General features: G+C 54.1%; 1 protein-coding gene across 5 annotated transcripts in view; it reads left to right on the forward strand.

The window, feature by feature from the left end:
• Window positions 1-13959, forward strand: part of LOC142070026 (uncharacterized protein C8orf90-like) — a 93761-nt gene that overhangs the window by 56917 nt on the left and 22885 nt on the right. The gene's annotated exons all lie outside the window — the stretch shown is intronic.

Consider the following 13959-nt stretch of genomic DNA (forward strand, 5'->3'; position numbering starts at 1 on the left):
TGTGTGGAGTTTCCTGGGGCCAGGCCCCTCGGACCCCCAGTGGGAGCGGAAGGTGATGGTCAATGGGGAGACATTCCTGGGGTGGCGAGATCCTGGGACAGAGAGAACTGTTGTCAGACCCTGGGTGGTGCAGCCTCAGATGCTGAGGGGCTTTGTGAGCTGGGTGAGGGTCCCAGGGACGAAGCCCCTCGCCCTGCCTATGGCTCAGATCCCTGTGCAGACCCAGGAGGGGTGGGGCTGGCTGGTCGTTGGGGTCTCCAGGACACCGGCTGCGAGACCCTGTTGTGGGGTGACTGTGTCTCTTTGGGGCAGGATCCAGGCCATGCTCCGGTAACTGCCAAGGGTTTGAATTTGAATCCAGGGAACCAATCGGCGGAGAGGGAAATGGTCAGTGAAAAGGCAGATGACCTGGCTGGCAGCAGGGAGGAGCGGCTAGGCTCAGGCTACCTGCCTGCCTGTAACCAGAGCCCTGGGGTTGGGTGGGACAGAGAGTTGCTCCCCGCCCCTCTGTACACTGGAGAAGGGGCTCAGGCTGGCTCTGATGCACTGAGGAAAGCAGCGAGCTCGCTGCCTACCCCCACTGGGACAGCAAGGGCAGCGCTGAGCACAGTGGGAGCTGAGACCCCAGCTGAGTGGGGGGAGACACAGGCAGGTCAGGGGATCTGTTGGGAGTGGCAAGGTGCTTGGTAAGGAAAGTCTGGATGAGCCTAGGCAGCCTTGTGAGCTGATGGCTGTGTCTCGTCAGCAGGGTGGGAAGGCGAGGAGAGTGGAAGATGAGTGTCCCTGGACCTTACCTGTTAGCTAGGTGGAGAATTGGGACAGTGAAGGGAACGTGCCCGTGTCTGTCAGGGGTGTTGACTTGCCTAATGAGGGAGCTACCCCGATCTCCAAGCAGTTGTCTGTGACCAGCCTTGTGTGCTGGCACAAGGGGAATGAGATCCCAAGCTGGGTGTCTGGGAAAGGAAAAAGTGTGTCCGGCTCTTCTTTGTCTGTGGAGCAGACAGAAGGGGCCTTTCAGCCTGTGATGGTTGAGGGTCGTGCAGTTGTCTCAGAGTTGGTTCTGGATTCAGCTAAAGCCCAGGAAGGGAAGGGTCCTAAGTTTGTGTCTGCTTGGGAGAATGGCCCTGTAACTAGGTCACATCCAGTTAGTGTCTATGTAAAATCCCAGAGAGCAGACAATTCTGGTGCTTGTATTTTGCCTGTTGCTAGTGTCTTGTTGGGAAAGGGTGAAGCAACTCTGTCTAATCAGGGTGAGATCCTAGCCAGGATACAAAGGGAGCATGAAGGTGATTTGATTATGTTACCTACCAAGGGTGTGGAAACCTGTAGCAAGAAGGAAAAGATTCCTGAACTTGTGGGTGGCAAAGGGAAGGAGAATGCGTCTGACTTTTTCTCTAGGAAGTCTGTAAGTCTGCCTGAAAGGGGATTGTGTAGGAATCCACCAGATGGGTCAGAGGTAATTCTGGATGTAAGGGAGACCCAGAAAGAGTCTGTTGTTGCTCAGGAAAGTGTTCCTCTAGAGAAAGCCCTCGGTGAAGAGGGTAAGAGCAGAATTTCTGTGAGGGGTGAATTGTTGCCTAGAAAAGCCCTAGGGAAAGGAATCCTCATGGAGTCTTTGCAAGCAGTTTACTGCAACTGAAGGGTGTGAAAGTGATTTAATGAAGAAAGTTTCAGTTCCTAACAGCCAGAAATTTTCTGTTGTGAATGGATCCACTGACTTTCCTGTTGAAAGATCCAGTGTGGATCGCTTTAAGAAGGTCTCAGATGAAGTGAAAGCTGTTAAGAAAGTGAAAGAGTCCGATAACCAAGTGGCTGTGTTTGGCCAGCTTGTTGGGGAGAAGACCCAATCCCAGTTTGACCCCCTGGGGTTTTGGGGTGGCCAAAGGGCACGGGCCGCATAAACCTTCCCACATGCGGCCTGCGAGTGCTATCGACCACCCCCGACCTAAGGGAGGGCGTGAAAGTGGAAGGGCCTGGTGTAACTCCTACCAAGGAATGGGAGAGATGCTGGGGCATCCATGGGAACATTGTTGGCTTCGAACTTCCCCAGGTCACCGGCCCTGCTCAGGTCAATCTGGAAGGGGGGAGAGATGTGACGAAGTGGGACTGTTCTTAATGTTTCCTCTGAATAGTGTGGAGGTGCCTCAGTTTCCCCTGTGCAGTTCTTAAGTATCTAGGTGGTGGGGTAGGTTATATGATCATTGCAGAGCCCTAGAGGGCAGGTGTGTGCAGGGGTCTGGACACAGAGAATGGCTGACACCCTGTGTCCTGGCCACTGATGTCCTGGGCCCTTCCCCCCTGGGAGGTGAGAGCTAAAGGGTTGGAGAACAAAGGAATCAGGTGACCTCCTGGCCCGGGAAAGGGACAAAGCCCAGAGGAGGAGAGTCTGGAGGGAGTTTCACTTTGGGGCTGGCTGGGACATGGAGTGAAGTGCAGACATGGTTGTCTGGCTCACTGCCCCCCAAAATGGACCCAGCTGAGGGGTCCAGTTCTCTGCACCTACAAGCTCTCTTTTAGACCATGTTCCTGTCATCTAATAAACCTCCATTTTACTGGCTGGCTGAGAGTCACGTTGACTGCGGAGTTGGGGTGCAGGACCCTCTGGCTTCCCCAGGAGGCCTGCCTGAGTGGACTCGCTGTGGGAAGCACACGGAGGGGCAGAGGATGCTGAATGCTCCGAGGTCAGACCCAGGAAGGTGGAAGCTGTGTGAGCTGTGTGTCCTGCAGACAGGCTGCTCACAGGAACGCGACTGCCCCAGAGTCCTGCCTGGCTTCATGGGGAGCAGTTCCAGAGCATCGCCCAGGGACTTGGTGACACTGCCCAGCCTGCAGGTCCCAGCTGGATGGTAGGGGGACGCTGGGACGGAAAGGGCTGAGAGACCTTGGGCAAGATTATTGTCCACAGAGACTGCCAAGGGCTGGAGAGGAGCCGTGACATTGGGGGGAGGAGAGGGTCGGTTCTACCCGAGGCAAGAGATGGCCAAGACGAGGGGCTGATGTTCCCCCATGCTGAGAACCTGGCTCCCCAGGGAAAGCGAGTGGGAGCTGCAGACAATGCACCTGGGACGTTATTGAGTCCTGCAGGAAGCAGAGGGGACACGAGCGGGGAAGGCGCAATTAGGAAGATGTTGAAACAACGACCCCTGCCTCAGGGTGGGGTTGGTGAATGGGATGATCTGTTTTGCAGTGAAGGGGTGATTGGGGTAGGGGTAGCGGGTGGGGGTCTGTATCTCTCTCAGTGAGGGGTGATTGGGCTCAGTGGGGGCTGGGGGTCTGTGTCTCGATGAGGGGTGATTGGGGTGAGTGGGGGCTGAGGTTTCTGCCTGTTCTTTATCAACCCACTCCTCCCACCACAGAGAGTGACACAACCCCCTCCGTCTCCTACTCTGCCCCACAGCCAGCTGTTTAACCCTTTGGCACCCGCTGGGTAGCAACCCCTGGACAAGTCAGTCCCTGCCAGGCATCTTGTCCAGAAAAACATTGCAGAGAATTCCCGCTTCCTGCCCCACCCCTCACCCCCAGACTCTGAAACCCTCTCTCCTTTTGTCAGGTCCGAGTCAGATGGGGTCTCTGAGAGTGAGGGGCCCCTACGTGGGCTGAGGGCAGATGCCCCCTCTCTGCTCATTGCCAGAAGTTCTGTGATTGGCGAGGTCGCCTGCCCTGCCCAGGTGTGAGGTCAGACAGACGAGGGTGAAGGGCAGCGGAGGCCAGAGCTTGCCAGAGCCAGCGTGCTGCAGCCTTCGGCTCCCCGACACCCACCCAAGAGCGGCCGGCACAGACCGGGCTGCAGGGGCCAGGTCACTGGAATCCAGGTCGAGTTTCTGGAGACTGGGTCGAGCCATCGCTCAATGGTGGGTCCCAGTGCCAGGTGCTCACGGTGCCTCTTGCTCTTGCCCTAACGCTCTTCCTTAGCACGGCCGATGCCGGGCGCCAGCCCAGCCCCCCCCAGCACTGCAGGGTCCAAACGTATCCCTGACACGGCCCGTGCCTGACTCTCCCGGTGTCTAACCCCAGCTGCAAACAGAAGCTGGCCCGGCTGCCAGAGCTGTGTGGGGAACGGAAATTGCACTGCTGGGAGGAGACGCTAGCTCAAAACCCGGCTTGGTTCCCATTTGGGACGGAACCTGAAATTGCTGGAATTTGCCATGAGGGGGAAGTTCTTGGGGTCCCTGACTCTGGGGCTGTCCACCTGGCATGCTGCCCTGGAGGCCAGAGCCTGCAGGCCCAGGGTGCTGAGGAGCTGCAAGCCTAGGACCATCACAGCCAGTGCTGCCAGGAGGATTCCGGGCATGTTGAGGGGTACGGGGCCCTGGCAGGCTGGGGAGAGACTTCCCCAGTTCATACCTTCCCCAGTTCATACCTCCAGGCCCTGGGGGCTACTCTGCCCCATGGACTCGTGGGCTCTCCCAGCTCATTGTCCCAGATGCACACTGAGGCACTTGGCGCCGCCTGCCGACCCCTCCTCCTGCCTCGTCTGCAGCCCCCGAGCCGGACGTGCTCTGAGCAGGGCTGTCCCTGCCCCTGCCTCTGCTGGCTGCCCGCTGCATGGCAGGGAAGGGCAGTGGAGAGTGCTGGTGACCCGTTGCTTGCTGCCGGAGGGGCTGTGGGAGCCCCAGGGAGAGCTGGATGGGAGCTGGGCCTGAGCCGGGGACGGTAACATGAGGCATGTGGCCCCGCGACCTCTCTGCAGTAAGAGCATTGGGTGTCAGCCTAGGGAGGCCGGACCCCGCTGGGCTGGCTCACAGGTTCCCAAGCTGGGGCCCCACCAGGGGATCGTAACCCCTCTGCTTCCCCCTCAGGGCTGCTGAGGGAACCTCAAAAGTGCGAGCGGAGCATGAACCGAGGCCTCCATGTGCGGCCAGCCTGCAGCAATAGCTCCCCTAGGCCCGGCCCATGGGTCTCAGCCCAGGCTGGGGGCTCTGCCAGTCTGTGCTCTGCGAGCTGGGTTTTGTTCCCTGGGACACAGAGTTCAGCCCTTTCCCCAGGCAGCACCAGTCTCTGCAGACAAGCGCCTGCCAGGACCCCGGGGTCGTTAGCTGCCCAGCCTGCAGGTCCCAGCTGGATGGTAGGGGGACGCTGGGACGGAAAGGGCTGAGAGACCCTGGGCAAGATTATTGTCCACAGAGACTGCCGAGGGCTGGAGAGGAGCCATGACATTGCGGGGAGAAGATGGTCGGTTCTACCTGAGGCAAGAGATGGCCAAGACGAGGGGCTGATGTTCCCCCATGCTGAGAACCTGGCCCCCCAGGGAAAGCGAGTGGGAGCTGCAGACGATGCACCTGGGAGGTTATTGAGTTCCACAGGAAGCAGAGGGAACATGGGCGGGGAAGGGGCAATTAGGAAGATGTCGAAACAACTGTGACGATGTGAGGCAGCAGGGAGAGGGGGGTGTTGACCTGGGAATGTGCCCTTTGGATGGGAGACCTGAGAGCCTGTCATCTGAGCCGGGAGGGGGAGGTAACACCTCTGCCCAGGAATGTGAAGACAAGCTGCAGGAGAGATCCTGCTGGGGGGGGGGTTAGTTTCAGTTTGGTGCTGCGTGGAGGAACGCAGGGAACCCCAGGGCTGGGGTCTAAGCTCCCTGCTCCCCTAGAAGGACTTGATTGAGGTGTCCTGGTTGTACCCAGAACCGCTGTTTTGGACTGTGTTCCTGTTGTCCAATAAACCTTCTGTTTCTCTGGCTGAGAGTCTCAGTGAATCCCAGGAAGAGGGGTGCAGGGCCTGGACTCCCCCAAACTCCGTGACAACTGGTGGCAGTGGTGGGATGTACTGCACCCCGTGGACGGCGCTTCCTGCAATAAGTGACTGGGGAACAGTAAAACGAAGGGGGATTGACGGGGACCAGGCGTGCTGAAGATTCAGAGAGAGACGGTTTTAGGGGGCGGTTAACCCCTGGGAGTGTGTGACCAGAGAGAAGGACTTTTGCAGTAACAGGGTCCCCCGGGGGATCGCAGCGAGCGGTCCCAGGGGCGGAGGAGTCTGCAGCTCCACCCTGGCAAAGAGGTGGTGACCTCAAGAAGGACTGCCACATGAGGGGTTTTTCCTGGAAACCGTGGAAAGCTGCCCGGCCTGCGAGTGGCCAGCAGGGAGATGTACGCTAAATGCCTTAAGAGTGACCTGGTGGAGCTGTGCAGGCAGAGGGGGCTGCGCATTGGGACGTCCACCAAGGAACAGCTGATTGCCCAGTTGGAGGAGAGGGATCGCTTGGATGACCCGATCCCTGTCCCTGAGGGAAGCCGCCCGGTGGACGCAGCCAGGGCCCTGGGGCCTGATCGGGCTGGGAGGGGTCAGACTGCTGCCGAGGACATCCCGAGACTCTTCCTACCTAGGCCTGGGAGAGGGGTTGGGGGAAGCCCAGTGAATACCGAGGGCACCCTGACCCCGGCCGCCAGCAGGGGATCCTCCCAGCGGAGCTCCCCATCCCTGGAGTGGATGTGGCTGGAATGGGAGAGGGAGATGAAAATGAGGGAGCTGGAGGATCATGAAAAACAACGTCAACATGAACGTCAGGAGAAGGAGAAACAAAGACAGCATGAACTGGAGCTGACCAGGCTGAGGAGCACTGGGGCCCTGGCTGCGGTGAGTGAGGGGGGACCCAAGACTGCAAGGAGCTTTGATAAGTGCTTCCTGGCCCAGCAGAAGGAGGGGGAGGACATAGATAGCTTCCTGACGGCCTTTGAGAATGCCTGCGAGATGCACAGGGCTCCAGTTTCTCACCCCGTTACTGGATCCCAAAGCCGTGGAGTTGTACAGCCAAATGACAGGGGCGGAGGCAGGGGACTATGAACTGTTCAAACAGGCCCTGCTCCGTGAGTTTGGGCTGACCCCCGAGATGTACCGGAAAAGGTTTCGGAGTCAGCGTAAAATGCCTGAGGTCACCTACTTACAACTGGTCAACCGGATGCAGGGATATGCACGCAAGTGGACAGCTGGGGCCCAAGCTAAAGAGGACCTGCTTGACCTAATCGTACTGGAGCAACTGTATGAACAGTGCCCTTCCGACCTGAGGCTGTGGCAGGTGGACAAAAAGCTCGAGAACCCCCAGCACGCAGGGCAGCTGGCCGACGAGTTTGTGAACAGTCTGTCAGGGGGTAGCCGGGAGGAGTTCCAAAGGAGCAGGCCCCCCCGATGCAGAGAGAGAGTCACCATGGGACCTCCCAGCAGGGAAATAGGGAGAACCCCCTCCAAAGGGGAACGCCTGGCGTCGGGCCCCTCCGACCCGCTCGAGGGGACCAACGTGACCTGAGCTGCTATCACTGTGGCAAGAGAGGCCACGTACGGACCCAGTGCCCCAGGCTCAGGGACAGACTGAGCAGACCCAACCTACCCAGGGTTAACTGGGTAGGGACCCAGCTGGACGAGGGGCAGACGACCCAGGCAAGGGGGCTGCCAGCTTACCACCTGCTCAGGAGGGAAGACTACCCCAGGCCAGCTCCGGAAACAATTCCCCTCTCGGATCAGCTAACCCCTGCCCAGCAAGCTGAGGTCAGGGGGGTGCTGCATCCGTACCGACAGCTGTTTTCCAACCGGCCTGGACGCACTAATCTGACTGTCCACCGGGTGCAAACAGGGTCGCACCCGCCGATAAGATGCTCCCCCTTCCGAGTCACAGGGAAAACTGCTCAGGACCTGGAAAGAGAGGTCCGGGACATGCTGGCTTTGGGGGTGATCCAGCCATCTGCCAGCCCTTGGGCCTCGCCGGTGGTGCTGGTCCCCAAAAAGGACGGGTCGGTCCAGTTCTGTGGGGACTATCGGAAGCTCAATGCCATCATTGTATCTGATGCTGTCAAGGCTCCTTCCCCACTCTGAACTCTAGGTTACAGATGTGGGGACCTGCATTAAAACCTCCTAAGCTTACTTTTACCAGCTTAGGTTAAAACTTCCCCAAGGTACAAATTAATTTTACCCTTTGCCCTGGGAATTTCCACTGCCACCACCAAACTTTAACTGGGTTTACTGGGAAACGTAGTTTGGACACGTCCTTCCCCCCCAAAAATCCTCCCAACCCTTGCACCCCACTTCCTGGGGAAGGTTTGGTAAAAATCCTCACCAATTTGCATAGGTGACCACAGACCCAAACCCTTGGATCTTAGAACAATGAAAAAGCATTCAGTTTGCTTGCAAGAAGACTTTTAATAGAAGTAAAGGAATCACCTCTGTAAAATCAGGATGGTAGATACCTTACAGGGGAATTAGATTCAAAACATAGAGAATCCCTCTCGGCAAAACCTTAAGTTACAAAAAAGACACACAGACAGGAATAGTCATTCTATTCAGCACAGTTCTTTTCTCAGCCATTTAAAGAAATCATAATCTAACACATACCTAGCTCGATTACTTACTAAAAGTTCTAAGACTCCATTCCTGTTCTGTCCCTGGCAAAAGCAGCATACAGACAGACCAGAGCCTTTGTTTTTCTCCCTCCTCCCAGCTTTTGAAAGTATCTTGTCTCCTCATTGGTCAATTTGGTCAGGTGCCAACGAGGTTACCTTTAGCTTCTTAACCCTTTACAGGTGAGAGGATTTTTCCTCTGGCCAGGAGGGATTTTAAAGGGGTTTACCCTTCCCTTTATATTTATGACACGCCCCCCAAATCTCAGCTAGGGTGAAACGCTGGCTGGGATTTCTTCCTGGAGCTCTAGGAAAAACAGAGTTAATAAGACACATGCACCTCTAAATATACTACCAAGTACATAAAGACTAACAATATTTTCTGCATCTCAAGGACGATTTTAACCAGTTGATTCTGGGAAACTTTCACGGGAGAGTGCATCAGCCACTTTGTTAGAAGCTCCTGAGATGTGTTGGATGTCGAAATCAAAATCTTGGAGAGCGAAACTCCACCGAATAAGTTTTTTGTTATTTCCCATGGTGGTATGAAGCCACTGTAGCGCAGCATGGTCGGTTTGCAGGTGGAAACGCCGTCCCCAAACATATGGGCGTAGCTTTTCCAGGGCATAGACAATGGCGTAACATTCTTTTTCACTGACTGACCAGTTGCTTTCCCTCTCAAACACTTTTTTGCTGAGAAACACTACAGGGTGGAATTCTTGATCAGGTCCTTTCTGCATTAAAACTGCTCCCACACCACGCTCGGACGCATCTGTGGTTACTAGGAACGGTTTGTCAAAGTCTGGGGCCCTTAGTACAGTGTCAGACATGAGTGTCGCTTTAAGCTGGTTAAAGGCCTTCTGACACTTTTCGGTCCACTGAACGGCATTTTGCTGTTTCTTTTTGGTTAGGTCTGTCAGTGGGGCGGCAATTTGGCTGTATTTCAGTACAAATCGTCTGTAATAACCGGCCAAGCCTAAGCAGGATTGAACCTGTTTCTTTGACTTTGGGACAGGCCACTTCTGGATAGCATCCACTTTGGCCTGTAGGGGGCTGATAGTTTCTTGACCCACCTGGTGTCCAAGGTAAGTCACTCTGTTTAGGCCTATTTGACACTTCTTAGCCTTAACAGTTAGTCCTGCCTCCCTTATGCGCTCAAGGACTTTTTGTAGATGTTCCAGGTGTTCTGCCCAGGAATCCAAAAATATGGCCACATCGTCAAGGTAGGTGACTGCTTATTCTCCTAATCCCGCTAGGAGACGATCTACAAGTCTTTGGAAGGTGGCGGGTGCATTTCGCAGACCGAAAGGGTGGACATTAAATTCATACAGCCCGAGATGTGTGGTGAAGGCTGACTTTTTTTGGCAGATTCATCTAGTGGTACCTGCCAGTACCCCTTGGTTAAGTCTAAGGTAGAGATGAACTGGGCCCGTCCCAGTTTCTCTAATAGTTCACCTGTGCGTGGCATTGGATAGTTGTCTGGGCGAGTTACAGCATTTAGCTTACGGTAGTCCACGCAAAAACGTATCTCCCCATCTGGTTTGGGAACTAGAACCACTGGAGATGCCCATATACTTCCAGAGGGGCGGATTACACCCATCTGTAACATATCCTGGATCTCCCGGTCTATAGCAGTTTTAGCTTGAGGAGACACCCTGTAAGGTTGGACTTTAATTGGGCGAGCATTACCTGTGTCAATGGAGTGGTATGCCCGTTCAGTCAGTCCTGGGGTGGCTGAGAACGTTGGCGCGTAGCTAGTGCACAGCTTCTTGATCTGCTGTCGCTGCATATGCCCGAGGGTCATGGAGAGGTTCACCTCTTCCACACCACCAGCACTTTTCACCTTCAGGCCACTCAGCGTCGTCTCCTCCCTGGACTGTAAACTGACAAACCTTTAATTCTCTGGAATAAAAGGGCTTTAGAGAATTAATATGGTACACCTTAGGCTTTCGGTTGGAGGTGGGAATGCTATGAGATAATTAACAGCTCCCAGGCGCTCCTGGACCATGAATGGCCCTTCCCACGATGCTTCCATTTTATGGGCATGAGCGCCTTTAAGGCCATTACCTGGTCCCCTACTTTGAAGGAACGCTCTCTGGCATGTTTATCATACCAGGCTTTTTGCTCTTTTTGAGCATCCTGTAAGTTTTCTTTAGCAAGGGCTAAAGAGGTTCGGAGGGTGTTTTGTAGGTTGGTTACAAAGTCCAGAACGTTAGTTCCTGGAGAAGGTGTAAATCCCTCCCATTGCTGCTTCACCAACTGTAATGGCCCCTTAACCTCACGGCCATATACAAGTTCAAATGGGGAAAACCCTAAACTGGGATGTGGTACAGCTCTGTAGGCAAAGAGCAACTGCTGCAACACTAGGTCCCAATCATTGGAGTGCTCATTTACGAATTTACGTATCATGGCCCCCAAAGTTCCATTAAACTTCTCCACCAGGCCATTTGTTTGATGGTGGTAAGGAGTGGCAACCAAGTGATTTACCCCATGAGCTTCCCAAAGGTTTTCCATAGTTCCTGCCAGGAAATTAGTCCCTGCATCTGTGAGGATGTCGGAGGGCCAACCTACCCTGGCAAAAATGTCTGCTAGTGCCTGGCACACACTTTTAGCCCTGGTGTTGCTTAGAGCTACTGCTTCTGGCCATCGGGTGGCAAAATCCATGAAAGAAAGTATGTACTGCTTTCCTCTGGGTGTCTTTTTCGGAAAAGGACTCGCTGAAATGGAACTTCAATGATGGGGAGTGGCTGGAGAGGGGCTTTGACCTGGTCTTGGGGTTTTCCCACTCTTTGGCATACTTCACAAGACCGGACATAGGTAGAAACATCCTTGCCCATTCCCTCCCAGTGGAATGACCCCCCCAAACGGTCTTTGGTCCTGTTCACCCCAGCATGGCCACTAGGGTGATCATGGGCTAAGCTCAAGAGCTTGGCCCAGTATTTAGTTGGAACTACCAACTGTCTCTGAGGATGCCAGTCTTCCTGGTGTCCACCAGAAAGAGTTTCCTTGTATAAAAGTCCTCTTTCTACAACAAACCTGGATCGATTAGAAGAGCTGAGAGGTGGTGGGTTGCTCCGTGCTGCCGCCCAAGCTCTCTGGAGGCTTTCATCTGCTTCCTGTTCGGTCTGGAACTGTTCCCTTGATGCTGGAGACATCAGTTCCTCATTGGATTGTGGACCTAGGCTTGGTCCCTCTGGAAGCGATATAGGGGATGGGGCTGTTTCCGTTGACTGTGAACCGCTTTCCGCTGGGACACTCTGTTGGGGTTCAGGCTCTGGCTGAGCCTCTTGTATAGGGTTATGGGCTGCTGCCGGTTCAGGTTCGGTGGGGCCCTCTGGTGTTGAGGTTGCAAGTACTGGATTCAGTGCTGACACGGGGTCTGGTGTTGGTTGTTCTGCTGGTTCTGGTTCTGGGACTGGTTCCGTCTGGGTCTCTGGGACTGGATCCACTACTGCTGTTGCAGACATTGGCCTGGGGTCCGGGTCCATCACCTCTGACTGGGTCCTGATAGAAGTTTCTGGAACAGAGCTAGGCCTCACGGCTTGTTTAGCCTGGCTGCGGGTGACCATTCCCATCCTCTTGGCCCGCTTCACATGATTGGCCAAGTCTTCCCCCAACAGCATGGGGATGGGATAATCATCATAGACTGCAAAAGTCCACGTTCCTGACCAGCCCTGGTACTGGACAGGCAACTTGGCTGTAGGCAAATCGAAAGAGTTGGACTTGAAGGGTTGAATCGTCACTGGGATCTCTGGGTTGATTAAATTGGGGTCCACTAAGAAAGCATGGATAGCTGACACTTGTGCTCCGGTGTCCCTCCACGTGGTGACCTTCTTCCCGCCCACACTCACAGTTTCCCTCCGCTCCAAGGGTATCTGGGAGGTATCTGGGCCTGCGGACCTCTGGTGTGATTCCAGTGCAATGAACTGTAATCTGTTGGGGTTCTTGGGGCAGCTGGCCTTTACGTGCTCCAGCTCGTTACATTTAAAACATCGTCCAGCTGACTGGTCACTGGGGCGAGGCGGGTTGCTGGAGAACGGGGTGGTGAGACGATAAGGTGTCTGGAGTGTAGACACTACTTTGGGAAGTAGGTGGGGCCTTGGGTGGCCCCCGGTAATAGGGTGTGGTCTGGGGTTGTCCCTTCTGGTCTCCACTCCAACTGCGACCAGTTTTCTTCTTCTCTGCCACCTCCACCCATCTGGCTCCAATCTCTCCTGCCTCAATTACAGTTTTGGGTCTCCCATCTAGGATGTATCTTTCTATTTCCTCAGGAACACCCTCTAAGAACTGCTCCATTTGCATTAGGAAGTGCAAATTTACTGGAGATTCAACACTTGCTCCTGATATCCAGGCATCCCAATGTTTCACAATGTGGTAGGCATGTCGGGTAAATGACACGTCTGGTTTCCACCTCAGGGCTCTGAACCTCCGACGAGACTGCTCGGGTGTTATCCCCATTCTGACTCTCGCCTTGGATTTAAACAGTTCATACTTGTTCATGTGTTCTTTAGGCATTTCAGCCGCCACCTCAGCTAAGGGTCCACTGAGCTGCGGCCTCAGCTCTACCATGTATTGGTCAGTAGAGATGCTGTACCCAAGGCAGGCCCTTTTGAAGTTTTCTAAGAAGGCCTCAGTATCATCACCTGCCTTGTAGGTGGGGAACTTTCTGGGATGGGAAGTGGTACCTGGAGAAGGATTGCTAGGGTTTGTTGGTATATTCTGCTGAGCCTTTATATTCTCCATCTCCTCCACATGCTTCCTCTCTTTTTCCTTCTCCTCCAGTTCTTTGTCCCTTGCCTCCATTTCTTTGTCCCTTGCTTCCATAGCTCTCCTGTGAGCAGCCACTCGGTGTTGTTCTGCCTCTTTCGCTGCCCTTTCTTTGTCCTTTGCCTCCATTTCTCTCCTGTGAGCAGCTTCTCAAGCTTTTTCAGCTTCTTTCATTATCTCCAGTTTGGCTAACTCCAATTTGTATAGTGCCTTGGTGTCTGTCATCTTTACCTCCCTGTTTTTAACTAACTTTACACCCAAGGGTTAGAAATAAAACAAACAAAACTTGGCTTGTAAAATTTTGCTGTGCTGGAATAGGATACCTATTCTCTGATAGTGATTGTCAGCCTACAGAAAAAGACAATTCCCTTTGTCTCTGCTCTGGCCCCAAATCAAAGCAAAAAACCTCCAACTACTTGGAAACCTGCTTACCAGCAGCCCAAAGGAAAAAAAGTTCCTTTTCAAACCTGTGCTCCTTGTAAAAAAAAAATCAAAATCCTAAAAAAAAACCCCTGCCACTTTTGTCTCCAGGCAAATGGGTAGAACACCCCCCTATTTACTTTTAGGGGGGAAAAAAACTTCTGGTTTGCGAAGACTGTGAATTTCCCTGCAGGAGGTTAAGTACCCTGCCTCCAGGCAAAGAAAACCTGCAATTCACAAAGATAATCCCCTTTTGTCTCTGCTCTGGCCCCAAAGCAGAGAAAAAACTAGCTGCTTTCAGTTGGACCTCCTTTCCAGCAGCCCCAAAGGAAAAAAAAATTCCTTTTTAAAATCTGTATTTCTGGTTCAAAAAATCTCAAATTGATCTCAAAATGATTTCAGGTTAATCCCACCACTTTGCCACCATGTCAAGGTTCCTTCC

Source organism: Caretta caretta, chromosome 24 (genome assembly GCF_965140235.1).
Source record: "Caretta caretta isolate rCarCar2 chromosome 24, rCarCar1.hap1, whole genome shotgun sequence".
Taxonomy (NCBI): Eukaryota; Metazoa; Chordata; order Testudines; family Cheloniidae; genus Caretta; species Caretta caretta.